The sequence below is a fragment of the Salvelinus alpinus genome, chromosome 4, assembly GCF_045679555.1.
Source record: "Salvelinus alpinus chromosome 4, SLU_Salpinus.1, whole genome shotgun sequence".
NCBI lineage: Eukaryota > Metazoa > Chordata > Actinopteri > Salmoniformes > Salmonidae > Salvelinus > Salvelinus alpinus.
The window spans coordinates 81,605,378-81,633,154 of NC_092089.1; the positions used below are offsets into that span (position 1 = coordinate 81,605,378).

Below are 27,777 nucleotides of genomic sequence, written 5' to 3' on the forward strand. Positions count from 1 at the left end.
TTTTTGTTTTTATATTTTTGTTCAGTATACTGTAGTTAAATATGTTTGAAATAAGAACATTTAATGAGGATATTATTTATCAACGTTGTTAGTTTGTGGAGATCGTTTTGTGCAAACTTTCCTTTAACCCTCTCCTCAGATGAGGCAGCGTTTGCGGAGGCGGTGCACGTGCTGCTGACCTGGGTGGAACGCGGTGAGGTGAACCGTCGTAACGCCAACAACTTCTACTCCATGATCCAGTCGTCCAACAGCCACATCCGCCAGCTGATGAGTCAGAAGGCCGCCCACGAGAAGGAGTTGGAGGTGGCCAAGGACAAGTTCAAGACCGCCCTGTCTGGCATCCTGGCACAATGTGAGTACACACCAGGCTGACACACACAGAGAACCATGTCCCACACAACAGAGTCAGGGTCAACATCAATTCACTTGTGGCGTTCCCTTTGAGGCAACGTCACATTGTCCCTCTAAACGTTCTCCACCCTCAAGTGATTTTCATGTCACAAGTTCACAAGTTCCAGGTCAGTGCTCCATACATGATGGATCAAATACCCAGGGACATGGAACAGAGATGGTCTTTTCTGCAAACAGACACTCACACACATGCATGGCTGCACACAAACAGAGGACAGCACTTCTGAAGACCCACTGGGATTACTCTTTGTAGGAGTAGATTTGGGGCAGTTTGCCTGGTAAAGGCCCGTGATGGCAGCTATAACATTGAACAGGTTATTTAGGGTCTCTCTCTCTCTCTCTCTCTCTCTCTCTCTCTCTCTCTCTCTCTCTCTCTCTCTCTCTCTCTCTCTCAGGATTTATGCAGCCTGTGAGGGGTTAGCAATAGCATGGCATTGTAATTAGATGCATGTCATTTCAGTGGTGAACATCACAGATTGACATAGAGTTCATATTGTCTCATCATTGATATTCCACAGACAGTTTCTTCTCACACTGGACATAACAGACATACAGAATGACAGTAAAATAAAAGCATGCTGTGTTTCACCAGTATGTTTCAGGAAGGGTTGATAGTGGATAAAGAAGGTAGGTTCATGTGTTTGTTTCTAAAGCTGTCTTTTCCCACATCCCTCAAAAAAATAAAGCGAACACTAAAATAACACATCCTAGATCTGAATGAATGAAATATTCTTATTAAATACTTTACATAGTTGAATGTGCTGACAACAAAATCACACAAAAATGATCAATGGAAATCAAATGTATCAACCCATGGAGGTCTGGATTTGGAGTCACACTCAAAATTAAAGTGGAAAACCACACTACAGGCTGATCCAACTTTGATGTAATGTCCTTAAAACAAGTCAAAATGAGGATCAGTAGTGTGTGTGGCCTCCACGTGCCTGAATGACCTCCCTACAACACCTGGGCATGCTCCTGATGAGGTGGCGGATGGTCTCCTGAGGGCCAACTCCTGGACAGTCTGTGGTGCAACGTGGCGTTGGTGGATGGAGCGAGACATGATGTCCCAGATGTGCTCAATTGGATTCAGGTCTGAGGAACGGGCAGGCCAGTCCATAGCATCAATGCCTTTCTCTTGCAGGAACTGCTGACACACTCCAGCCACATGAGGTCTAGCATTGTCTTGCATTAGGAGGAACCCAGGGCCAACCGCACCAGCATATGGTCTCACAAGGGGTCTGAGGATCTCATCTCGGTACCTAATGGCAGTCAGGCTACCTCTGGCGAGCCCATGGAAGGCTGTGCGGCCCCCCAAAGAAATGCCACCCCACACCATGACTGACCCACCGTCAAACCGGTCATGCTGGAGGATGTTGCAGGCAGCAGAACGTTCTCCACGGCGTCTCCAGACTGTCACGTCTGTCACATGTGCTCAGTGTGAACCTGCTTTCATCTGTGAAGAGCACAGGGCGCCAGTGGCGAATTTGCCAATCTTGGTGTTCTCTGGCAAATGCCAAACGTCCTGCACGGTGTTGGGCTGTAAGCACAACCCCCACCTGTGGACGTCGGGCCCTGATACCACCCTCATGGAGTCTGTTTCTGACCGTTTAAGCAGACACATGCACATTTGTGGCCTGCTGGAGGTCATTTTGCAGGGCTCTGGCACTGCTCCTCCTGCTCCTTCTTGCACAAAGGCGGAGGTAGCGGTCCTGCTGCTGGGTTGTTGCCCTCCTACGGCCTCCTCCACGTCTCCTGATGTACTGGCCTGTCTCCTGGTAGCGCCTCCATGCTCTGGACACTACGCTGACAGACACAGCAAACCTTCTTGCCACAGCTCGCATTGATGTGCCATCCTGGATGAGCTGCACTACCTGAGCCACTTGTGTGGGTTGTAGACTCCGTCTCATGCTACCACTAGAGTGAAAGCACCGCCAGCATTCAAAAGTGACCAAAACATCAGCCAGGAAGCATAGGAACTGAGAAGTGGTCTGTGGTCACCACCTGCAGAACCACTCCTTTATTGGGGGTGTCTTGCTAATTGCTTATAATTTCCACCTGTTGTCTATTCCATTTGCACAACAGCATGTGAAATTTATTGTCAATCAGTGTTGCTTCCTAAGTGGACAGTTTGATTTCACAGAAGTGTGATTGACTTGGAGTTACATTGTGTTGTTTAAGTGTTCCCTTTATTTTTTTGAGCAGTGTATATACATGTATGTCCATTGTCCATGGCCAGGGAGTAATAGGTTCACCTATGGTTGTGTCACATTGGCTGAATGCAATAACAACTCCTAGCCCCTAACTTCAAGGCACTTGTGTAAGGATTGGAAAGCTATAAGCCACATAATGAAAACTCCACTCAGCCAATCAAGACTGCAAGATGGAGCTACTGTATGACCATATTGATTATACCTATGTGATTCCTTCAGATCTCCACAAGAGCTAGGGGTTGTTTCTGGACAGGGCTTTTGGCTTTTGACAATCAGAAAGCTAACACTCTCCGGGGTACACTGTGTAGGCTCCAAACTCCTCTGGTTAACTTTAGCCTGTATTGGTCTGTGGACAGCTCATCTGAAGGAACCCACTCAGCCATAGAATCAAAGTAAGTAACACCTTTCTACATGAAAACAACTGGAACTGAAGGAAGAAGTGAAATGAGTCATATTAATGATTCACAACTGCCAATGCTAAGAGCATGTATGAGTTCAGATATCTTTGGTGATACACCACTTACAGTAGTGTGCATACTGAGTACTGTGTTAGTATGGATATTGGGATATACTACATAATCGGTTCCTGTTTATACAGTAATACAAATATTGGAAAGAGCAAAGTGGGTCTCTCTCTCTCTCTCTCTCTCTCTCTCTCTCTCTCTCTCTCTCTCTCTCTCTCTCTCTCTCTCTCTCTCTCTCTCTCTCTCTCTCTCTCTCTCTCTCTCTCTCTCTCTCTCTCTCTCTCTCTCTCTCTCTCTCTCTCTCTCTCTCTCGTTCCGTTTCTTGTCTTTTAAAGGCCACCATCCTCCATCACAATAATCCACACAAACACTTAGTTGTATTCATGAGTTTGTCTTTCTCTGCGGTTTCACACATACAAATATAAACACAGAGTTTGGTGTCCTGGGAGGCAGGTTCACAGTGTCGTTCTGTGAACAAAAGCCCCATCCATATTTACCAGACTTTCTTACAGCTGCACATTGGAATCCATAGACTTTCTTTTTCGAAATGCAATATAATGTAATATCACACATTCCTCCATTTGGCATTTGGTAGTTGTCACCTTATGTTGAATGGTACCTTTAGAAAAAGCCCTTAACAATGCTCCTTTCTGCTCTGAAGCAAGTTATTCAAACAGAGGATGCATCCCAAATGGCATCCAATTCCCTTTATAGTGCACTATACTATACATATGGGCCCTGGTCAAAGTAGCACCCTACATAGGGAATATGGTGCCATTTGGACTTAAACAGGCTCTATTCATGAATGTCAGAGAACAGAAATCTCCTCTCAGTTAAATGAGATCCATTCGCAGCTGAAGGATTTATGAACCACAACGCCCTGCTTCATATTTCACTCAGGATGATGTTTATAGAAGATGACAATCATTTCACAGTTGGATTTGGATCAGCATACATCATGTTTGGTGGATGGCACTCGGTCTACATGCCGCTGCATATTTCATCTAGGAGATGAACCTGCTTGACAGAAAGTGAATGGTCTCATTTACAGTAGAAATGCTGGCATGTGCACACACATAGCCCTAGCTGGAGCCCTGCAAATAACACCAAAGAACATGCACTTCTCCATCAGCTATCTCTCTGACTCACACACATACATAAAAAGAACATGCACTTCTCCATCAGCTATCTCTCTGACTCACACACATACATAAAAAGGCGAGGCCACACCCTTGTACACTTTGCTCTCCCCTGCCTTCCCCATCTATCTCTCCAATCAAATTAGATGATTCTGAGAAGCCACTATTGATCTAGACACACTCTTTCCTTCCTTCCTTGCTTCCTTCCTTCCCTCTCTCCCTCCTTCTCTAAATCTCTGCCGAGGCCACAACTCTGGTGGCCTTATTCACTTCCCCCGGGGTTCATTAAGACCCCTCTGACAAAAAGAGAGTCCCTCAACATGGCCTGTCCACATACACACCAAAGTAGCATTTTGCCTCTGAGTGATGTTTACCATCTTCAGCTGCAGTGACACTGGGGAAGTTTTCATGCTTGATAAAGTTATCTATTGTGTGTTGTGAGTTATTGTACAGCCCTTGCTATTGATATGGGACCGTATGAAATTATTGCCTGGTACAATCTATGAATGTGTGGCTGCTCCATTGACATCAACAGGTGAGTGATAATTACACACACACAAACACTCAGATAATTAGTAAAACATTTGATTTCCTGTGTTTTATATATATTTCCACACCATTAGGTTGGAATAATACTGTGAAATCATACAAATTATAATATTTTCCTTTTAGTGTAAGAGCTGTTTGAAAAAAAGTCTGCCTGAAATTTCAGCCTGTTTTGTTGGGATGGGGTCTTGGCCTGCCTGATGACATCACCAGATGGTGACCACTCCCATACAAGTCCTAGCAAAATTATTGCTTGAGGAATTGCTCTTAGCTATTAAAACCTAGCGGAACACCTCGCCAACAGCCAATAAAATTGCAGGGCGCCAAATACAAATCAACAGAAATCTTATAAATCAAATTTCCAAACATACAAGTATTAGGCACCATTTTAAAGATAAAATTCTTGTTAATCCAGCCACAGTGTCTGATTTCAAAAATGCTTTACAGCGAAAGCTCCACAAACGATTATGTTAGGTCACCACCAAGTCACAGAAAAACCCAGACATTTTTCCCGCCAAAGAGAGGAGTCACAAAAAGCACAAATAGAGATAAAATGAATCACTAACCTTTGATGATCTTCATCAGATGACACTCATAGGACTTCATGTTACACAATACATGTATGTTTTGTTCGGTAAAGTTCATATTTATATCCAAACATCTTAGTTTACATTGGCGTGTTAGATTCAGTAGTTCCAAAACATGCAGTGATATTGCAGAGAGCCACATGAATTCACAGAAATACTCATAATAAATGTTGATGAAAATACAGCTATTATACATGAAACTTCAGATCCACTTCTCCTTAATGCAACCGCTGTGTCAGATTTTTAAAAAACTTTACAGAAAAAGCATAATCTGAGAACGGCGCTCAGAGCCCAAACCAGCCAGAGAAATATCCGACATGTTGGGTAGTCAACATTATTCATAAATAGCATTAGAAATATTCACTTACCTTTGATGATCTTCATCAGAATGCACTCCCAGGAATCCCAGTTCCACAATAAATGCTTGTTTTGTTCGATAATGTCCATCATTTATGTCCATTTATGTCCAATAGCTTCTTTTATTAGGGCATTTGGTAAACAATCCAAAAGCGCGATCTGGTCCATTAGGACGAAACGTTCAAAAAGTTATATTACAGGTCGAAGAAACTTGTCAAACTAAGTATAGAATCAATCTTTAGGATGTTTTTATCATAAAAGTTCAATAATGTTCCAACCGGAGAATTCCATTGTCTGTAGAAATGCACTGGAATGAGAGCAACCTCTCAAGTGAAAGCGCGTGACTGAGAACGAGGCTGTAGGCAGACCCCTTACTCAAACATCTCCCATCCAGCCCCCCTTCACATGAGCAGCCTCAAACCACGTTCTAAAGACGGTTGACATCTAGTGGAAGCCTTAGGAAGTGCAAAATAACCCATATCCCACTGTGTATTCGATAGGGGTGAGTTCAAAAACTACAAACCTCAGATTTCCCACTTCCTGTTTTGATTTTTTCTCAGGTTTTTGCCTGCCATATGAGTTATGTTATACTCACAGACATCATTCAAACAGTTTTAGAAACTTCAGAGTGTTCTCTATCCAATACTAATAAGAATATGCATATATTAGCATCTGGGACTGAGTAGGAGGCAGTTCACTCTGGGCACACTATTCATCCAAAAGTGAAAATACTGCCCCCTTGTTTATTTTTGAGCATTTTAATTGAAAACAATTATAGTAAGTAACTGTAACAATGTCTGCATTGGACCTTTAAGACTAACCCTAGTTGTCTGTCAAAGGTGTGATGGAGTCATAAACAGACAAATGTCTCTCAGCAGCCCTTCTACTCGCTCCTCCTCCAGCCCTGAATTAAAGCAGTTTTTCTCTCTCTCGCTCTCTCTCTCTCTTGCTCGTTTCCCTCTTTCTCTTTCTCTCAATTCAATTCAATTCGATTTAATGGGCTTCATTGGCATGGGAAACATATGTTTACATTGCCACAGCAAGTGAAATAGACAGGAGCCTGCTGGTATTAGTCTGGTCCTCCTGTAGCTTTCAGCACCGTCTTGTGTTTTAGGTTGGGCGCTCTGTGGTCACCTTGAGATATGGTGGGTTCCTTCTCCACCCCATCCCACCTCCCCCACTCTAGACACTGACCCAGAACAGACTGTACTATAGAGCAGAATAGAACATTGAAAACTCATCAACATGAAGTGCCTTCCTACCTGATTCCACTTTCTCATTCCTCTGCTCCTTCCCACCCGCCCTCTCTCTCTCTGGACGGTAAACTGGCCCCTGCATCCCCTGCCACAGTTGAGCAGATTGTGTCTGTATTCCACGCTGCTTCCAAACAAAAGGCATGGGACCATTTCTCGAAAGCTCAACGCAAGAACCTGGACATGTGGCGCAAGCAAGCAGAGGTTGGTCTTTTACTTTTTCTACAATTATTCACATCTTCTATTCATCTGGTGAAGTATAGTTTAAATGTGATTTAGTTGTTTATGTGACATCCTTATCTCCCTCCCTTTTTCTTCAACTACTTGTTTGTGGAGTTTATGGTGTTGTCTTTAGGGTATTAAACACTAGCTTCTGAATCAGGCTTAACACTAGCCTAAGTCTTAGCTTGTACAGGCCTAGGGAGTAAGGTAAACGCTAGAACTAGCCTACAAACACTAGCCCAAGAGCTAGTCTAATCACCCTGTGTGCTTGGAAAGTGGATAAGTCACAAATGTCAAAATGTGAACATTAGTGGCATCACCATTTAAACCTACCAGTTTAAGCCTGCATACAGTGCATTCGGAAAGTATTCAGACCGCTTGATTTTTATTTGTAATACATTTGCAAACATTTCTTAACCTGCTTTTGCTTTGTCATTATGGGGTATTGTGTGTAGATTGATGAGGGGGAAAAAATATTTAAGCAATTTTAGAATAAGGCTGTAACGTAACAAAATGTGGAAAAACTCAAGGGGTCTGAATACTTTCCGAATGCACTGTATATTTGGTAGCAAAAAAAGATGCAGTAGCTAACTAGCTGTAAATAGTGAATCAATCAATCAAATGTATTTATGAAGTCCTTTTTACATCAGCCGATGTGACAAAGTGCTGTACAGAAACCCAGCCTAAAGCCCCAAACAGCAAGCAATGCAGGCGTAGAAGCACGGTGGCTAGGAAAAACTCCCTAGGAAGAAACTTAGAGAGGAACCAGGCTCTGAGGGATGGCCAGTCCTCTTCTGGCTGTGCCAGGTGGAGATTATAACAGAACATGGCCAAGAAGTTCAAACATTCATAGATTTATTTATTTATTTTTATTTCACCTTTATTTAACCAGGTAGGCTAGTTGAGAACCAGTTCTCCTTTACAACTGCCACCTGGCCAAGATAAAGCAAAGCAGTTCGACACATACAACAACACAGATTTACACATGGAATAAACAAACATACAGTCAATAATACAGTAGAAAAAAAGTATATATACAGTGTGTGCAGATGAGGTAAGATAAGGGAGGTAAGTCAATAAAATAGGCCATAGTGGCGAGGTAATTATGATATAGCAATTAAACACTGGGGTGATAGATGTGCAGAAGATGAATGTGCAAGTAGAGATACTGGGGTGCAAAGGAGCAAAATAAATAAATAAATACAGTATGGGGATGAGGTAGTTGGATGGGCTATTTAGAGATGGGCTATGTACAGGTGCAATGATCTGTGAGCTGCTCTGACAGCTGGTGCTTGAAGCTAGTGAGGGGGATAAGAGTCTCCTTCTTCAGCGATTTTTGCAGTTTGTTCCAGTCATTGGCAGCAGAGAACTGGAAGGCTAGGCGGCCAAAGGAGAAATTGGCTTTGTGGGTGACCAGTGAAATATACCTGCTGGAGCGAGTGCTGCGGGTGGGTGCTGCTATGTTGACCAGTGAACTGAGATAAGGCGGGGCTTTACCTAGCAAAGACTTGTAGATGACCTGGAGCCAGTGGGATTGGCGACAAGAATGAAGCGAGGGCCAGCCAACGAGAGCGTACAGGTCGCAGTGGTGGGTAGTATATGGGGCTTTGGTGACAAAACGGATGGCACTGTGATAAACTGCATCCAATGTTTTGAGTAGAGTGTTGGAGGCTAATTCGTAAATAACATCGCCGATGTCGAGGATCGGTAGGATGGTCAGTTTTACGAGGGTATGTTTGGCAGCATGAGTGAAGGATGATCCAGTTATTTGTAGTTGCTTTGTTTGCGAAATAGGAAGACGATTCTAGATTTAAGGAGAGGTATATCTATAATTCCATGTGTATAACTTGTATTATCATCTACATTTATGATGAGTATTTCTGTTGAAACGATGTGGCTATGCAAAATCACTTGATGTTTTTGCAACTAGTGAATGTAACGCGCCAATGTAAACTCAGATTTTTTGATATAAATGATTTTTATCAAACAAAACATACATGTATTGTGTAACATGAAGTCCTATGAGTGTCATCTGATGAAAATAATCAAAGGTTAGTGATTCATTTTATCTCTATTTCTGGTTTTTGTGAAAGCTATCTTTCGCTGGAATAATGGTTGTGCTTATTGTGGTTTTGTGGTGACCTAACATAATTATTTGTTTGTAGTGCTTTCGCTGAAAAGCCTATTTGAAATCGGACACTTTGGTGGGATTAACAACAATATTACCTTTAAAATGATATAAGAAAAATGAATGTCTGAAGAATTTTAATTATGAGATTTCTGTTTTTTGAATTTGGCGCCCTGCACTGTCACTGGCTGCTGTCATATCGATCCCGGTGACGGGATTGCAGCCATAAGAAGTTAACCCTTTCACACGTACCATCACACGGGTGTGATCGTTCTACAGTGGTCCCTGAAGCTACGATCACACCCGTGTGATTAGAACACTCATTTAGAACGCTCGTTTAGAACGGCCAGTTTCGAACGACGCAACAATCAGCATTTGAGCTGGCCACACTTTTTTCAGAAACTATTTACACAAACACAGTCCTTACAAAGTTATGTCCAGAATGTGAGCAGTTTATTTTGGGATGCAATGTTCAGATATTCACAGAAGTATATATAGCATAACACAATCATCCTAACCGGAAAAATGTAGGCTACATTTGTCCAAGCGCTAACTGAGGAAAGATTGACCCAACACAAGCAGTAATATTTTCTAACTCTCGGCTGACATAAACTACAATATGAATTAGCTAATAGCAATTATTATGTATAATTAATCACATCACGGGTGAGCTCACCATTGATCGAAATAATTAGGTAAAACACTTTTGAAATCGAAAGTAATCCGACGATTAGTTTCAGCGCGCAGCCATGCATTTGTACCTCACAGAAACCGAAGATAATAAGAGAAGACAAGATGAGTTTGGTCTGTTTATAGTATGCATGTTGAAGGGGTGTGTCAATCACTGTCGTTCACATCCCACCCTTCATTTCCGGAAGTCCTCAAAAAATGAGTTAACTCTTACTCACCTCATTTTGTTATAACATCTTTGGTCAAACAGACGATTACGTGAAACCCAGAATGCATTGTATGTCAACAAACATGGCTACACAGCTGGAATTAGCTTAGCTCATCATAATCAGTACAACCTTCAAAAAAGTATTTTACCCACATATGTGCCCATTACAATCTGTGCAGGAATCGGAATGCATGATTTGTCACATAGAATTGAAAACATGTGAATAAAACAGTAAATACACAAATAATTGCCACACAAAATATTTTCTGATAGTGATTTATTGAGACAAGTGGTGCGTGCCGGCAGTCAACCACATACCCTCTCACTCTAAACCATTCAGTGTTGTTGTTTATGTATGTAGATAGTGAGCTAAGCTGTAGCATTAGCAATAACTTTCAAAAGGAGACAACTCACAAATGTCAGGAATCAGATTCTGACAGTGAGGAGCTGCCCCCCAACCTTGTAGCCATTGAGAACCCTGAATCTGAGGACCCCTTGTCCACTGACAAAGTCCCAGTTCCATTAGAAGATGCTGGTGGTGATGGTGGCAGACTGACAGTGGATGAAGTACAGGAGTTCTGTGGTAGCTGGAAGGCTGCCAGCCATTTCACCCCTCCTGGCCCTGCTGATTGTGTTGATGAGTCCCAGTCTGGAGTGCAACACCCCTTGCCATTTCCATCTGAGGCAGAGTGCTTCAAGTTGTTTCTGACAGAGGAGCTGGTGGGAGACATAGTAGAGACCAATCGCTATGCCTTGGAGCTACAGGATAAGAGAGAGCCAGTGTAACGGATGTGAAATGGCTAGCTAGTTAGTGGGTACGCGCTAATAGCGTTTCAATCAGTTACGTCACTTGCTCTGAAACCTTGAAGTAGTGGTTCCCCTTGCTCAGCAAGGGCCGCGGCTTTTGTGGAGCGATGGGTAACGATGCTTCGTGGGTGACTGTTGTTGATGTGTGCAGAGGGTCCCTGGTTCGCGCCCGGGTATGGGCGAGGGGACGGACGTAAAGTTATACTGTTACACCAGGAGTGGGGGGACAACCACAATTAGTGAAATGTATACATTCCTGGTGACAGTAAAGAAGAACTCCCTAAGAGAATACTGGAGCAGAGATCCTATGTTTGCAACTCCCTTCTTTGCCACCCTCTTTTCCCAAGACTGCTTTCTAGTTCTGCTGCTATGACTGCATTTCATCATCAACGCTACTGCCATCCTAAATGACCCGTTATACAAAACAAGAGATGTCAACAGCTGGCAGTAAAGTGCCATGACAAACGAGACGTCCATGTCCTCTCCACTGTCCATACAGCAACCATGTCGGCCACAGGGAAGGTGAACCACCTGACGGGAGAGAGAAACAAACCAGACAGAGAAACATCAAACCAGACTGCGTGCTTGACTATTACCTCAAAATGGGGGCAGTGGATAAGGCCGACATGATAAACAGCTTTGTGGAATGAACTCAGAAAACGACCAAGTGGTATAAGATATTTTTCCAGGGTAGCGTCAAAATACAACATGCCAATACTTCTGACGCATTTAGCATTGTTTTACAGAGCTAATAGAATAATGTAACTAGTTACATAAGCACGATTGAATATAACACCATAAAAGGTGAGTAACGTTACCTAGCGTGTCCGCGGTTATAAGGAATATACACAAATATATTATGCTCCATACACACAGTGAGCTACAGTAGAAACGGTATAACACGACACAGAAACTAATATAACGTAATTAGGCACTTACTTTGATAGAAACGGAGTCTGGTGGATTTGAAGATGGGTGTCTGTAGTGACGCCTCTAGCACTGAGACGCTGTGCCACTTGGGAGTCAAAAGGCCAGGGTAGCTTCAACATACAACACATGCTAATACATCCGTGACGCAATTAGCATTGTTTTCCAGAGCTAATAAGACTGTAGCTAGATACCTAAGCATTGAGTATAACACCATACATGTTATGAAATGAGTAACGTTACATCGCGTGTCCGCGGTTATAAGGAATATACACAAAAACATGATGCTACAGTAGAAACGACATAACACAACATGCAGGCACTTTGATAGAAACGCACTCATTTCCAAAGTTATTATTGGTAACGAAAACAACTTTGATTGCGATGCAGGTGACAGGTGGAAAATATGAACACGTGTATGCAGGACGGCAGATGAGTAAATGTCTGCAGACTTGAACTGCACAAACAATTGAGAAGTGTTTGGGGAATTTGTCCGGGTCAGAAATGTCAAAAAAATTAATTGGTCCGCAAAAGTATTTTTTTTTATGTGAATGAATGAGGCGGAACACACCTCATTTCAAACTGTTATTATAAAATAAAAAACTGTTTAGAAAATAATTTAAAATTGACAAATAAAACAGCCGGCGTGCTTTTCTTTGAGGGCAGCGCAGATTAAATGTACTATTACATAACAATCACATTCTGGAATTGGAGAGAACGTTCTAACATCACGTGCATAAAACAACTCACGCTGGGGCGACCGTTAGAGATATTTGGAACTCACGCATGAAAGGGCTCGGTGTCCCTTCCACGGGACGGTTGAGCTAACGTAGGTTTATGCGATTAGCATGAGGTTGTAACTATCAAGAAAATTTCCCAGGACATAGACATATCTGATATTGTCAGAAAGGTTCAAATCTTGTTATTCTAACTGCACTGTGCAATTTACAGTAGCTATTACAGTGAAATAATACCTTGCTATTGTTTGAGGAGAGTGCACAATTTTGAACATGAAAAGTTATTAATAAACAAATTAGGCACATTTGGGCAGCCTTGATACAACATTTTGAACAGAAATACAATGGTTCATTGGATCAGTCTAACACGTCGCACATACACTGATGCCATCTAGTGGCCAAAATCAAAATTGCAGCCTGGCTGGAATAATACATTATGGCCTTTCTCTTGTATTTCAAAGATGATGATACAATAAAATACAAAAGAATGGTTAGTTTTTTCTTTGTATTATCTTTTACCAGATATATTGTGTTCTATTCTCCTACATTCTTTTCACATTTACACAAACATCAAAGTGTTTCCTTTCAAATGGTACCAAGAAAATTGGAAATTGCATTTCCTTGCTTCAGGGCCTGAGCTAGAGGAAGGTTAGATTTTGGTATGTCATTTTAGGCGAACATTTTTGCAATTTTACGAAGATCGAAAAAAGCTGTCCTTGAAATATTCTTGATATGTTCATCAAAAGAGAAATCAGGGTCCAGAGTAACGCCGAGGTCCTTCACAGTTTTATTAGAGATGACTGTACAACCATCAAGATTAATTGTCAGATCCAACAGAAGATCTCTTTGTTTCTTGGGACCAAGAACTAGCATCTCTGTTAGCTAGCCAAAGTTACTTACAGTTAGTTAGCAACTGCTCCTGTACACTCTTTTGCTAGCTGATGAGGAGGTGTCTCCAGTTGTGTTAGCAAATGACACAATCCACTGTCAAGCATATTATTTGACTGTCAATGTAATAAACCCTGGCCTGAGTGCTAGGATCAATGCTAGGCTACACCTAGGCTCTCTACTTAGCTCAGTCCCAGAGTGGGTGCTCCGGTCAGGTTCAGATCCCGGACACTCACCACTCTTTTCTCTGAAGGTAGTCCAGCCCGGTGAGTGCTCAGTATCACTGCCAGAAACAAGGAACTGCCGACTCACCCTTTATCTCACCTAGAGTACTGTGGTCCAGTATCTACTGTATGTATACAACACACCAACACACTACACTTTGTCAAATAGTGAGCAGATTACCAATATTCTGTTCAGTGCGAAATTGAGGTCATCTATCTTGAGATAGTCCCAGTTGGCATTCGTGGAAAAAGTACTGACTTGTCATACTTGATTAAACCATAATCGAAAATGACTCAAGTAAAAGTGAAAGTCACTCAGTAAAATACTGCTTACTACTAAAATTCTACTACTAAAATTCTTCGGTTTTAAATATAGTTAAGTATCAAAAGTAAATGGAATTGCTAAAATGTACTTAAGTATCAAAAGTAAAAATATAAACCATTTCAAATTCCTTTTCTTAAGCAAACCAGACGGCACAATTTACTTGTTTTTTTAAATTGACGGGCACACTCCAACACTCAGACATAATTTACAAACAAAGCATTTGTGTTTAGTGAGTCATTCAGATCAGAGGCAGTAGGGATGACCAGGGATGTTCTCTTGATAAGTGTGTGACTTGGACCATTTTCCTGTCAAAATGTAATGAGTATTTGGGTGTCAGGGAAAATGTAGTTAAAAGAGTTAAAAGTATATAATTTTCTTTAGGAATGTATTGAAGTAAAAGTTGCCAAAAATATAAATAGTAAAGTAAACTACAGATACCCCCAAAAACTACTTAAGTAGTACTTCAAAGTATTTTTGCTTATGTACTTTACACCACTGCCAGTCGGTAATAGATAGATCGTCACGGCCCAGCCCGCCTGTGGGAAAAACAACCTGCGTTTTCCTAGGTTACCCCATTGGCTCACAGCAAAAACAACATTTACAAAAACGTAAATTACAAAACTACATTTAAGAAAAGTACAACATGTCTAAAGATGACTTTTCAACAATGCCTGCTCCAGAGCATTCTCACTAACGTTACTTCGAAAACGTAATATTGTAGGGCTTCCCTCATGGCCCTTTACATGACGCTGCTAGCAGCCACGTGAGTGAGTGCTAGCTAGCTACCGACCGTAACAAGTCATTAAGCAAGCCAAAACCAATAACACAAACGGACTATACAGCTACAAGCAGTGAGTGGAGTTACAAATGGAATGTACTAAACAAGCTCCATTTCCAGACGTGGGAGCATTGCAAACCGTAGGTCAGGATTTTTTATATATTTTTTACATTAAACAACACAGCAACTTTTCAGCAAGTTTTGTTATGTCTGTATAACAAAAATTGACAATGAAGTTGGCTCTTTTACACTGGGGGTCAATAGGATATTTGGGGGGGGTTTCCCTAATTTGTGGGCGTGGTCAAGGGGAAATCCTTATTATTACGTGAATATCGACTCAGATTATACAAGGGTATTAATTAATTTAATTAAAGGCTATAACCTGGCAAGATTTGTTCTCTGTATTTTGTTCATTACTTCCTATCCAACAACCGCTGCATTAATTACCTCAAACATGTTTTCCTCTTTAATGGAGGGTGCTCAAGTGTGGCGCGGCTGTCATTTTAGGGCCAAATGGGTAAGTTTGATCTGGGTACAAATCTCTGAGGGTGTTAGTGTGTAAAAAAGCAGATTTGGTATGTAATTAACTGCCTAATCTCTGTCTCATAGCAACACTGAAACAGTCACCATGGATCACAGGCTGGAGATGGTTTATCTTTCCTTTGGAGATCCTAGTGCAGAAGATAGATTACAAACTAGTGGAACACATTCATTATAAACTCTTCATGCAGTTTGCCTGTGAAAGTGTGTACAGAGCCTTCAGAAAGTATTCATACCCCTTGACTTATTCCACATGTTGTTGTGTTACAGCCTGAATTCAAAGTGGATTAAATATGTTTTTCTCTCACCCATCTACACACAATACCCCATAATGGAACAGTGAAAACATGTTTTTAGACATTTTTGCAAATGTATTAAAAATTAAATTCAGATATCGAATTTACTTAAGTATTCACACCCCTGAGTCAATACATGTTAGAATCACATTTTGCAGCGATGACAGATATTAGTCTTTCTGGGTAAGTTTCTAAGAGCTTTGCACACCTGGATTGTACAATATTTGCACGTTATTCTTTTTTTAATTCTTCAAGCTCTGTCAAGTTGGTTGTTGATCATTGCTAGACAGCGATTTTCAAGTCTTGTCATAGATTTTCAAGCTGATTTAAGTTCCAACTGTAGGCGATTACAGGAACATTCAATGTCGTCTTGGTAAGCAACTCCAGTGTATATTTGGCCTTGTGTTTTAGGTTATTGTCCTGCTGAAAGTGAATTTCCCGTTCAATGTCTGTTGGAAAGCAGACTGAACCAGGTTTTCCTCTAGGATTTGGCCTGTGCTTAGCTCTATTCTGTAGCTTTTTTTTTTTTACTCCCTAGTCCTTGACAAGCATACAAATAACCTGATGCAGCCACCACCATGCTTGAAAATGTGATGTGTTGGATTTGCCCCAAACGTAACGCTTTGCATTGGAAAAAATATGTGTTTTAAATTCACTGCTCGGCTGAGGGACATTACAGATAATTGTATGTGTGGGGTACAGAGATGAGGTAGTCATTCAAAAATCATGCTTAACACGTATTGCACACAGAGTGAGTCCATACAACTTATTATGTTACTTGTTAAGCACATTTTTACTCCTGAACTTATTTAGGCTTGCCAAAAATACTTAAATGACACAAGACATTTCCTCTTTTCATTTTTAAAATACATTTCTTAAAAATGTCTACAAAAATTATTCCACTTTTGACTTTATAGGGTATTGTGTGTAGGCCAGTGACACAAAATCTCAATATGATCAATTTTCAATTCAGGCTGTAAATGTGGAAAAAGTCAAGGGGTGTGAATACTTTCTGAAGGCACTGTATGTGTTCTGTGAGGAAAATGTTAATATATTTCCTGTTCAGGTCATGTGTTACAGTAAATTTATACTGTGTGTGCGTGTGTGTGTTTGTGTATTACGGTGGACTGACTCAGAGGTGTGTAAGGTGTGTTTGACAGCAGATCATCTCTCTCTAAAGATTCTTCTGCTGTAAAGGTAGGTGCGAGGTAAAAAGACAAAAATATGTAAAATAGCTGTTTTCACATGTTGAGCTTACATTGCAAGATCACATGTGAAAAACAAACACATGTAAAAATCCACATGTGAAAATCAAATTTGCAGGTGTTTGTAAACTAAGTAATTGTAAACAAACACTGTATAGCCTAAAAACTATAATTTTGATGTCATGGATGGTCAGTCCTTGCATCCATAGTGTAGTCTATGGATTTGAGAGTGGTTACATATCTCTCCAGCACCATACCTGTCACGCCTTGACTTTAGTTATAGTTGTTTGCTGTCTCTGTGTCTGTACCAGACAGGACTGTTTCGTTTGTTCCGGTGACGGGCAGGCACCGTGTTATGCGATGAGGCGCAAGGTGTCCCCAGTGCGCACTCATAGCTCGGTGTGCTACATCGCAGCTCCTCGCATCGGCCGGGCTAGAGTGGGCATCGAGCCAGGAGGGATGGTGCCGGCTCAGCGCATCTGGCCTCCATTGCGTCTCCTCGGCCCGGGTTATCCTGCGCCAGCCCTACGCACGGTGTCCCCGGTTTGCCAGCACAGCCCAGTGCGGCCTGTTCCAGCTCCCCGCACTTGCCGGGCTACAGGTGGTATCCAGCCAGGACGAATTGTGCTAGCTCTGCGCTCGAGACCGCCAGTGCGCCTCCACGGCCCAGTGTATCCGGTGCCTCGGCTAAGGAAGGAGCCTCCTGCATGTCTCCCCAGCCTGGTGAGTCCTGTGCCTGTGCTAAGCCCTAACCCTCCTGCATGTCTCCCCAGCCTGGTGAGTCCTGTGCCTGCTCCCAGAGCCAAGCCTCCTGTGTGTCTCTCCACTCCAGTGATGATCCATGGCACGAAGCCTCCAGTGATGATCCATGGCACGAAGCCTCCAGTGATGATCCATGGCAAGAAGCCTCCAGTGATGATCCATGGCACGAAGCCTCCAGTGATGATCCATGGAAAAAAGCCTCCAGTGATGATCCATGGCAAAAAGCCTCCAGTGATGATCCATGGCAAAAAGCCTCCAGTGATGATCCATGGCAAAAAGCCTCCAGTGATGATCCATGGCACGAAGCCTCCAGTGATGATCCGTGGCACGAAGCCTCCAGTGATGATCCATGGCACGAAGCCTCCAGTGATGATCCATGGCAAAAAGCCTCCAGTGGTGATCCATGGCGCGAAGCCTCCAGTGATGATCCATGGCACGAAGCCTCCAGTGATGATCCATGGCAAGAAGCCTCCAGTGATGATCCATGGCAAGAAGCCTCCAGTGATGATCCATGGCACGAAGCCTCCAGTGATGATCCATGGCAAAAAGCCTCCAGTGGTGATCCATGGCACGAAGCCTCCAGTGATGATCCATGGCAAGAAGCCTCCGGTGATGATCCATGGCAAAAAGCCTCCAGTGGTGATCCATGGCACGAAGCCTCCAGTGATGATCCATGGCAAGAAGCCTCCAGTGATGATCCATGGCAAGAAGCCTCCAGTGATGATCCATGGCAAGAAGCCTCCAGTAATGATCCATGGTAAGAAGCCTCCAGTGATGATCCATGGCACGAAGCCTCCAGTGATGATCCATGGCACGAAGCCTCCAGTGATGATCCATGGCACGAAGCCTCCAGTGGTGATCCATGGCACGAAGCCTCCAGTGATGATCCATGGCACGAAGCCTCCAGAGATGATCCATGGCACGAAGCCTCCAGAGATGATCCATGGCAAGAAGCCTCCAGTGATGATCCATGACACGAATCCTCCAGGGGTGAGACATGGCACGAAGCGTCCAGAGTCTCCCTCCTGTCCGGAGCTGCCAGAGTCTCCCTCCTGTCCGGAGCTGCCAGAGTCTCCCTCCTGTCCGGAGCTGCCAGAGTCTCCCTCCTGTCCGGAGCTGCCAGAGTCTCCCTCCTGTCCGGAGCTGCCAGAGTCTCCCTCCTGTCCGGAGCTGCCAGAGTCTCCCTCCTGTCCGGAGCTGCCAGAGTCTCCCTCCTGTCCGGAGCTGCCAGAGTCTCCCTCCTGTCCGGAGCTGCCAGAGTCGCCCTCCTGTCCGGAGCTGCCAGAGTCGCCCTCCTGTCCGGAGCTGCCAGAGTCGCCCTCCTGTCCGGAGCTGCCAGAGTCGCCCTCCTGTCCGGAGCTGCCAGAGTCGCCCTCCTGTCCGGAGCTGCCAGAGTCGCCATCCTGTCCGGAGCTGCCAGAGTCGCCCTCCTGTTCAGGGCCCGCTGCAAGGGTCCCCAGTCCGGGGTCAGCGGCGAGGGTCGCCGAGGCGCCACTGAAGTGGGCCAAGACTAAAGGTGGAGCGGAGGCGCCACCGAAGTGGGCCAAGACTAAGGTGGAGCGGGGTCCACGTCCTGCGCCAGAGCCGCCACCGCGGATAGATGCCCACCCAGACCCCCCCCCCTATATCTTTAGGTCCGCACCTTTTGGGGGGGGGGGGGGGGGGGGGTACTGTCACGCCCTGACTTTAGTTATAGTTGTTTTCTGTCTCTGTGTCTGTACCAGACAGGACTGTTTCGTTTGTTCCGCTTTGTTATTTTTTGTTCTAGTGTTCAGTGTTATTAAAAATCATGAACACGTACCACGCTGCACTTTGATCCTCTCCGTCTTCCTCAGACGAACATCGTTACAATACCTCAACTTTTTACCGAAAAGGGCGCAGGAGGACACTTAATATTTCAATTACGGATTGCTGCTTTAACCACATTTAACAGTGTAATAAAAGGGCTGTGGTGGTCACGAAATTTTGTCAGCCGGTGATTGTCAAGCAAATAACTGTCAGTCTCACGGTAATTGACCGTTAATTTACATAAACACATTTATCATCTCCTGGCTTCCACAAGCCACTGATGCAGACCTTTGGGACATCTACATTTTAAAAACTCTAATAAATCCATGTAATATAGCCTACACCATCACAATAAATCCATTATTTATTTTAGTAAGGTCTAAAGAAGTAGTCTATTTCAGAAGAACAGAATAGCATACTCTGAGTTGTTGCTATGTTAGATCCTGATCTGCCTATGTCAAATGGCTGTTGATTAACTACACTAGTTCATTTAGCAGACAATTTGCTTCGAATTCCGTGGCATTATTTTATAGTATGAAGAATACAATTGAACAAAGCTGAATAAAATATGAATATTTTCTCCAAATGATTTGAGGGAGTGCCCGCACATGCAGCTATTCTGTGTTGAGCGGTTAACTTCTCTAGGGTAGGTGAGACGTTAACGTCCCACCAGGCCAACATCCGGTGAAACTGCAGAAAGCTAACATTTTAAATACACCATTCGTTGTATTAAACATTCTTGTAAATACATGTATCTTACATGATTTAAAAGATTAACGTCTTATTAATCCAGCCGCTGTGTCAGATTTCAAAAAGGTTTACTGCAAAAGCAAACATGCGAGTTTCTGAGGACGGCGCCCCACACACACAAGTATTACTAGCATTTTCCAACCAAGCATTAGCGTCACGAAAGTCAGAAATAACAATAAAATAAATCGCTTACCATTGGAGATCTTCCTCTGGAGGCAATGCCAAGTGTCCTCACTACACAGTGAATGTTCGTTTTGTTTGATAAAATCAATTTTTATAACCTAACACGAAACATTTGTAAACCGGTTGCGTCGTGATTTCCGTCTCATTCAACTTTGGACGAAGCGTTCGTGGTAATTACACACACTAAACAAAAGTTTATCCAGTCATGGTTGGTTTCATTGCAATCCTCTGGTTGTTACTAACACAACCATACATGATGGCTCTTTTCCCGGGATGTATTGACCGAAACAAACCGATTTGAAGACACCAATCAATGACCTCATTGCGCACCAATGGTAGGACCGGTCTATCGTTGATTGACTGTATTTTGGCCCAATGACCACTGATCATCTTGAAATCTAGCTTGGATAGCCAATGAGCTGAGGTAAACAGCAATATGTAATGGTTATACGTTTGAAGACCAGCCTTTGTCGTAAACTCTGGCGTAAAAGAGGTTCATTCGCCATTGCAAATCCTACTTGACGGAGCCACGAGTGTTACGCATAGCAGTACATATTCAATAGCATTTTCAACAAGTTTATATATTTAAATTATGGCGAATAAATCAGGAAAAGCTAAAACAAAGTCTAGGTATACAGATTTAACCCAAATTATAGAGGAAATTGATAGAGACAGCCCCCCATCTCACAGCTAGCCTTTAGGGAGCTGCTCATCCAGGAGCTTGCTAGCTACAGCAAGTCCACTGCAGCACCTTCTGCTCCGTCAACCAGTGGTGTTCACCTGCCCAGATTCATCTCTGCCTCAGGGCAAAAAGGGCACAGTGGGGAGGCGACGTTGTGCCCTTTGTCACAGGAAATGCCCCATCACCTGCACCACCTGTTCAGTAAGCCTCTGCTTTACAGCAGAAAGAGACTGCTATGGGCCGTGGCACCAGGACTGAGGGCTGAGGGTCTTCACAATATTTATCTATTTATTTGTAAAATATACAATATTGTAAATAGAAAATGTGTAAATAGTTATCCTTGTTATTTGTTTGTTTATTATGATTTTTTTTAATATTTTTTTTCATATACAGTGGGGAGCAAATTGCAAATTAATTACTTAAAAATCATACCATGTGATTTTCTGGATTTTTTTTTGATTCCGTCTCTCACAGTTGAAGTGTACCTATGATAAAAATTACAGACCTCTACATGCTTTGTAAGTAGGAAAACCTGCAAAATCGGCAGTGTATCAAATACTTGTTCTCCCCACTGTATATATATATATATATATATATATTTATTTTTTGGGTGTGTGTTAGAATAGCATTTATGTATTTTGTATATAGTTATTTCCTTCAAAATGTATCACTGTACCAATTCGGCCACCTGGGTACATTTGTGTGGGACATCTGGGTGACTTCATGCTCAATGTCATGTAGCTCGCTCATTTTTTAAGTTATCTGTCTAAAACCTTGCTCAGCTATTGTTGCCATCTTATGTTCTTCATTCAAATCATCCACAGCATCCTATCTGTATGTTTTCTGTTCTTGGTCATTTGAAAGATGATGCAGCAACAATAAAAAACAGAAAACGTATGTTTATTTCCTTGTATTTTCTTCTACCAGATCTATTTTGTTATATTCTCCTACATTCAATTCACATTTCCACAAAATTCAGAGTGTTTCCTTTCAAATGATACCAAGAATATGCATATCCTTGCTTCTGGGCCTGAGCTAAAGGCAGTTAGATTAGGGTATGTCTTTAGGCAGAAATTGAGAAGTTGGGGGGGGTACCCCAAAGAAGTTAACAAAGAAATAGGTACTCCTATATGCTTACTTTAGAGTTATTAATGTAAATGTAGGTGTGCTGCAAACATTGGGCTATATGTTTGGATTTTTTAGACATTGTCAGGCTGCGTGATGTGACTCTAATGATTTTTTAAAAGTTGCTTGAAAGGCATGAGCTCCGTTTTTTTTTGTGCAGGCTGTACACACTTCATTAGTCTCTCATTGACAAGCACTTGATAATGCCTCGAATTTCACGGCAGCATCCCCTTTGTGGCCGTAATGCACCCTAAAAAAATCCTTGCCTTTTGTGGCCTTTGTGGCCTTCTCACATCACGTGATCGCGTCTTTCTCACAGGCTTCAAGTGAAGACAGACACATTGGGGATGCAGCTCCACACGTCCTTATCCAATTCCGAGGTGCATATTGAAGGTATTGGAAGAACTGTCCACATTTACTTTTCGTCAGCCAACAAGATGAGTAGGTGTAATAAACAGCAAAAGCACTAGCCTATGTCAATCTACTGTTCCCCATAGTACAAAAGTCTACCTATTCTATTCTGTGCGAGAAATACATATTCCAAACATAATCTAGGACAGTTGTGGGATGCAATAGATCCCAAATTAATAGAACCACTAGCATCAAAAAAACTTTTTTACGCAATGTGGCTGACGCAACAGATCAGAACATTTAGCTTAAAATGTTGATAAACTATTAGGCTATTTCTTAACATTATAAGCGCAGCAATCCACACATGGCAGTAGACTGTAAGCTATTAGTGGGATAACACCATTATAAAAAGTGACTACAAATGTGATTATGCATGTAATGCTTTTATTATAAAGGTGAATTTTTATGGTGAAAATTATCTTATCCAAACTTGAAACTCACGCGCCGCTTATGAATGCCAGTTAGGCCCTAAACCCCTCTTAGAGTTAGATGCACTATTGTAAAGTGGTTGTTCCACTGGACATCATAAGGTGAATGCACCAACTTGTAAGTCGCTCTGGATAAGAGCGTCTGCTAAATGACTTAAATGTTAAATGTAAATGTAAAGTGGATTAACTTTTAGTTGGTACTCATCCCGGATCCGGGAGCACCCCCCACAGTAAAAAAGCTGACTAGCATAGCCTAGCGTCACAAGTAAATTGTAGCATCTAAATATCATTAAATCACAAGTCCAAGACACCAGATGAAAGATACACTTCTTGTGAATCTAGCCACCATTTCTGATTTTTAAAATGTTTTACAGGGAAGACACAATATGTAAATCTATTAGCTAACCACGTTAGCAAAAGACACCATTTTTTTTACTCCACTATTTTTCCACTCCATCACTAGCTATCACCAATTCGACCAAATAAAGAAATAAATAGCCACTAACCAAGAAAAAACCTCATCAGATGACAGTCTGATAACATATTTATTGTATAGCATAGGTTTTGTTAGAAAAATGTGCATATTTCAGGTATAAATCATAGTTTGCCATTGCAGCCACCATCACAAATCTCCCCAAAGCGACTAGAATTACTACAGAGAGCAACGTGTATTACCAATTTACTCATCATAAAACATTTCATAAAAATAGACAAAGCATAGCAATGGAAAGACACAGATCTTGTGAATTCAGACAATATTTCAGATTTTCTAAGCGTTTTACAGCGAAAACACAATAAATCGTTATATTAGCATACCACATGTGCAAACGTTACCCCAGCATGAATTCAAGGCAACGGGAGCGATAACGTTATCATCACCAAAATATATTAATTTTTTCACTAACCTTCTCAGAATTCTTCCGATGACACTCCTGTAACATCATATTACAACATACATATAGAGTTTGTTCGAAAATGTGCATATTTAGCCACAAAAAAACGTGGTTATACAATGAGAATAGTAGCAAAACTGGCCTGAAAATGTCGGGCGCCATCTTTGAGAGTGATCTAGTCTAATCGATAATAAATCATAAACTTGACTAAAAAATACAGGGTTGACAGGAATCGAAAGACAAATTAGTTCTTAATGCAATCGCTGAATTACATTTCTAAAATGATCCTTACTGTGCAATACCGGGTCCGCCAAAGCGAAGCTACACAAAACAAAATGGCGAAATATGCGTTTAACATTTTTCAACAGAACAGCGATTTATCATCATAAATAGTTCTTACTATGAGCTGTTCTTCCATCAGAATCTTGGGCAATGTATCCTTTCTCCGGTCTAATCGTCTTTTGGTCGAAAGATGTCCTCTTGTCCCGTCGAAATGGCCACTAACGTTCGGTATGTACAGGATAAGTGCCCAGCTCATGGAAGGACGTCACAAATAAATGCCTCAAAATCACACTAAACGGATATAAATTGCTATAAAACGGTTTAAATTAACTACGGGTAAAAACATGACCGGCGATATATTACTGGCTAAACCAAGGCTTGGAAAGAGGCCAGTCCGACCTACATTGTGCGTCGAGCGCAGGGAGCGAAAGAAAGCTCCTTCCGGTCTTTGGTGTTTTATACAGGCCCTGATTGCGCAATCGACTCCATTCAAATTGTCACCACTTACTGACATCTAGAGGAAGGCGTAGGCAGTGTTTGTATCCTCATAGCATTCACAGGGACATTAAAACTGACCTGGGACCAGAGGCCAAGATTTCTGAAATCTCACTCCCTGTCAGGAAAAGTTCTGTAGAATGAGTTCTGTTCCACTCAGAGACATAATTCCAACGGTTATAGAAACTAGAGAGTGTTTTCTATCCAATAATAACAATAATATGCATATTGTACGAGCAAGAATTGAGTACTAGGCAGTTTAATTTGGCAATGTCAACAACAAAAAAAGTGCTAACAGCTCCCCCTATTGACAATTAAGTTAATGTGCTTAATTTTAAGGAGTTATTTGGCCACTTTAGTTATGATACAAACCTTATCAAAACATATAAGCCTATGGGCTAGGCTATATAAGGTGTGCGACTATGATTAGAAAAAGACAGCAGTTTCTTATGCTGGGCATCATTCCAATCATGATAATATATAATTCACAAGTGATAGGCTAATATTGTCACCCATCAGAATATTCTTGATTTAATCTTGTCTTTAGATATACTAAATAATATATATGTGAAATTTGTTTGGATTTAGAATGGACCGGTACCATGCACCTGTCTCGAAACAGGGGCAGCGGGTGAAAATACTATGCACTTAAATAGCGAATGGTGGACGCTTTCCCGAGTTGATGTGCATAATATTAGGAAAGTTGAGAAATAAATATAGTAAGCCTTGCCTATTGAAACCGGATGGGATCCTCCTCTTTTTAGTAGAAGCCATCACTCTGTTTTCTTGCGCATTTTTATATCCTATAGAAATGATGCGCAACATAAGCTCACGGGCTCTAATGAAGTGTTTGATTCGATTTTTGAACACATTTGCATTGATGTCAGTTCCAACTGCAGAGTGATTAGAGGAACAATAGAGTGCTGAGTACTAGGCAGTTAGCGAGTCTAGTAGGCAATAACCATCAGCAGCATCAGAGCTTGGAGTAGCCTAATTACCATGACTAAACGGTCACGTGGAATTTGACTGGTGACCGCCGGTGTGGCAATAATACGGTCATCGCAACAGCCCTAGTAATAGTGTTATTATATGGTGCAAACCTCTAGTGAGTGAGTTACTTTTATGCCATTAATATCAAGCAAAACTTCTGAAGTCGGGAAGAACATTCTTAGAATTGCAAACAAAAATTATGATATTGAAAGCAAAACACAAACCTCAAAGTATTGATCGCAAAACAAAACATTGCTTGGAAATAATGTTTACATTTGAAAGCAAATTAATTGCTTTCAGTGAATAGAATGTTATTAAATATGCAATTGAATAAAACACCTCCCTCCTACCTGCACTTTCTCCTATTGGTTATGTTACCCTGGACTTTGCTTCCTCTGCCTTTTTTTCCAGTCGGGAAATTCATTCCAGCCAGCACATTAATTCCAGCAATATAGCACTCTCCATTCAACTGCTGGTTTCCCTTTGAAGCTAAGCAGGGTTGGTCTTGTTCAGTCCCTGGTTGGGAGACCAGATATAGCTGGAAGGGGTCAAAAATAAATGTGTGAAAAGAATGTCAAATTTGGGGGAAAATATACATTTATTTCTTGGTAGTTTTTTTTGTGAGGTATGTGTTATAGACCTCTGATATCACTCCTTACCAAAGCAGACTGACAGGTCAGATTCAATTTAAATGCGCTAAGTGTTCTCTGTGGTAAAATGTCATGGACAGGTGGTTAGCAGTTATGAATAGCAACGGAGTCACAACACAACTGCCAATGGAAGAGAGTTGTAATGGATGTAAACAAGTTTTGAGTACTGTAACAAACTGAACAGCACATATTGTTCTTGACTGTGACTTTAAATTCACAGTTAGGATAATGTACACACACACAAACACACACAAACATGTCATGGCCTCTTATTTTTCAGCGCATGGAGTTGAAACGTGAAACTCTGAACCGTTTGAATATTCAGAACAGTACAGTACAATCCCCTGCAGATATATTAACATGCTAATGACACCAGGAATATACCTCTGAAGAATTAACAACTCATACTGAACTGGAAGTACCTCTGAGTGTGTTGATGCATATTAACAATACTGTGAATATTCAGTTATTGTGATCCAGCAACACTTTTCCCGACAGAATAATCAACATGCTAATGATGATACCTGGAACTGAGCTCTTAACACAAATGCATCACCTTGTGTTGTAAAATGGGTTCATGACACAGGTTAACCATGTCATATCCTACTGTCAATGGACATCATCTCTGTTGTCACCAGGGCCAATCTTCTATTGTTCTACTGGACAGCATCTCTGTGGTCACCAGGGCCAATCTTCTATGTTCTCCTGGACATCATCTCTGTGGTCACCAGGGCCAATCTTCTATGTTCTCCTGGACATCATCTCTGTGGTCACCAGGACCAATTTTCTATTGTTCTACTGGACATTATCTCTGTGGTCACCAGGGCCAATCTTCTAGTGTTCTACTGGACATTATCTCTGTGGTCACCAGGGCCAATCTTCTAGTGTTCTACTGGACATTATCTCTGTGGTCACCAGGACGAATCTTCTATTGTTCTACTGGACATTATCTCTGTGGAAACCAGGACCAATATTCTATTGTTCTACTGGACATCATCTCTGTGGTCACCAGGACCAATCTGTGACTCAGACTTTAATATATTCTTTAGAGGAATAATACCGCTCTCTTATTGACAGGGAGTTTATTTATAGTGGCTGTGAAGGTCAATGTCTTTCGATGCTGCAGTGTGTGTATGTGTGTGTGTGCACGCGTGTATGTGTATCGAACAGAACAGTAGACCTGAGAGACTGCATGAGCTTCACTGTCTGTCACAATCACAACACCTGTATTTTACCACAAATCCATATATCCATTAACCTGTTCAAACATCCATCTATTCATCCATCAATTTATAACTATCTGCTTATTTACAAACCAGTCATTCTCCCATTTATTCAACCATACAAATACTTTCAAATAGTAGGCTATTTATAGGAAATTATTTGAAAATAC

General features: G+C 41.9%; 1 pseudogene; it reads left to right on the plus strand.

Annotated features, from left to right (window-relative positions):
- LOC139574526 (ecto-NOX disulfide-thiol exchanger 2-like) overlaps window positions 1–27,777 on the plus strand; it is a 395,743-nt pseudogene that overhangs the window by 258,996 nt on the left and 108,970 nt on the right.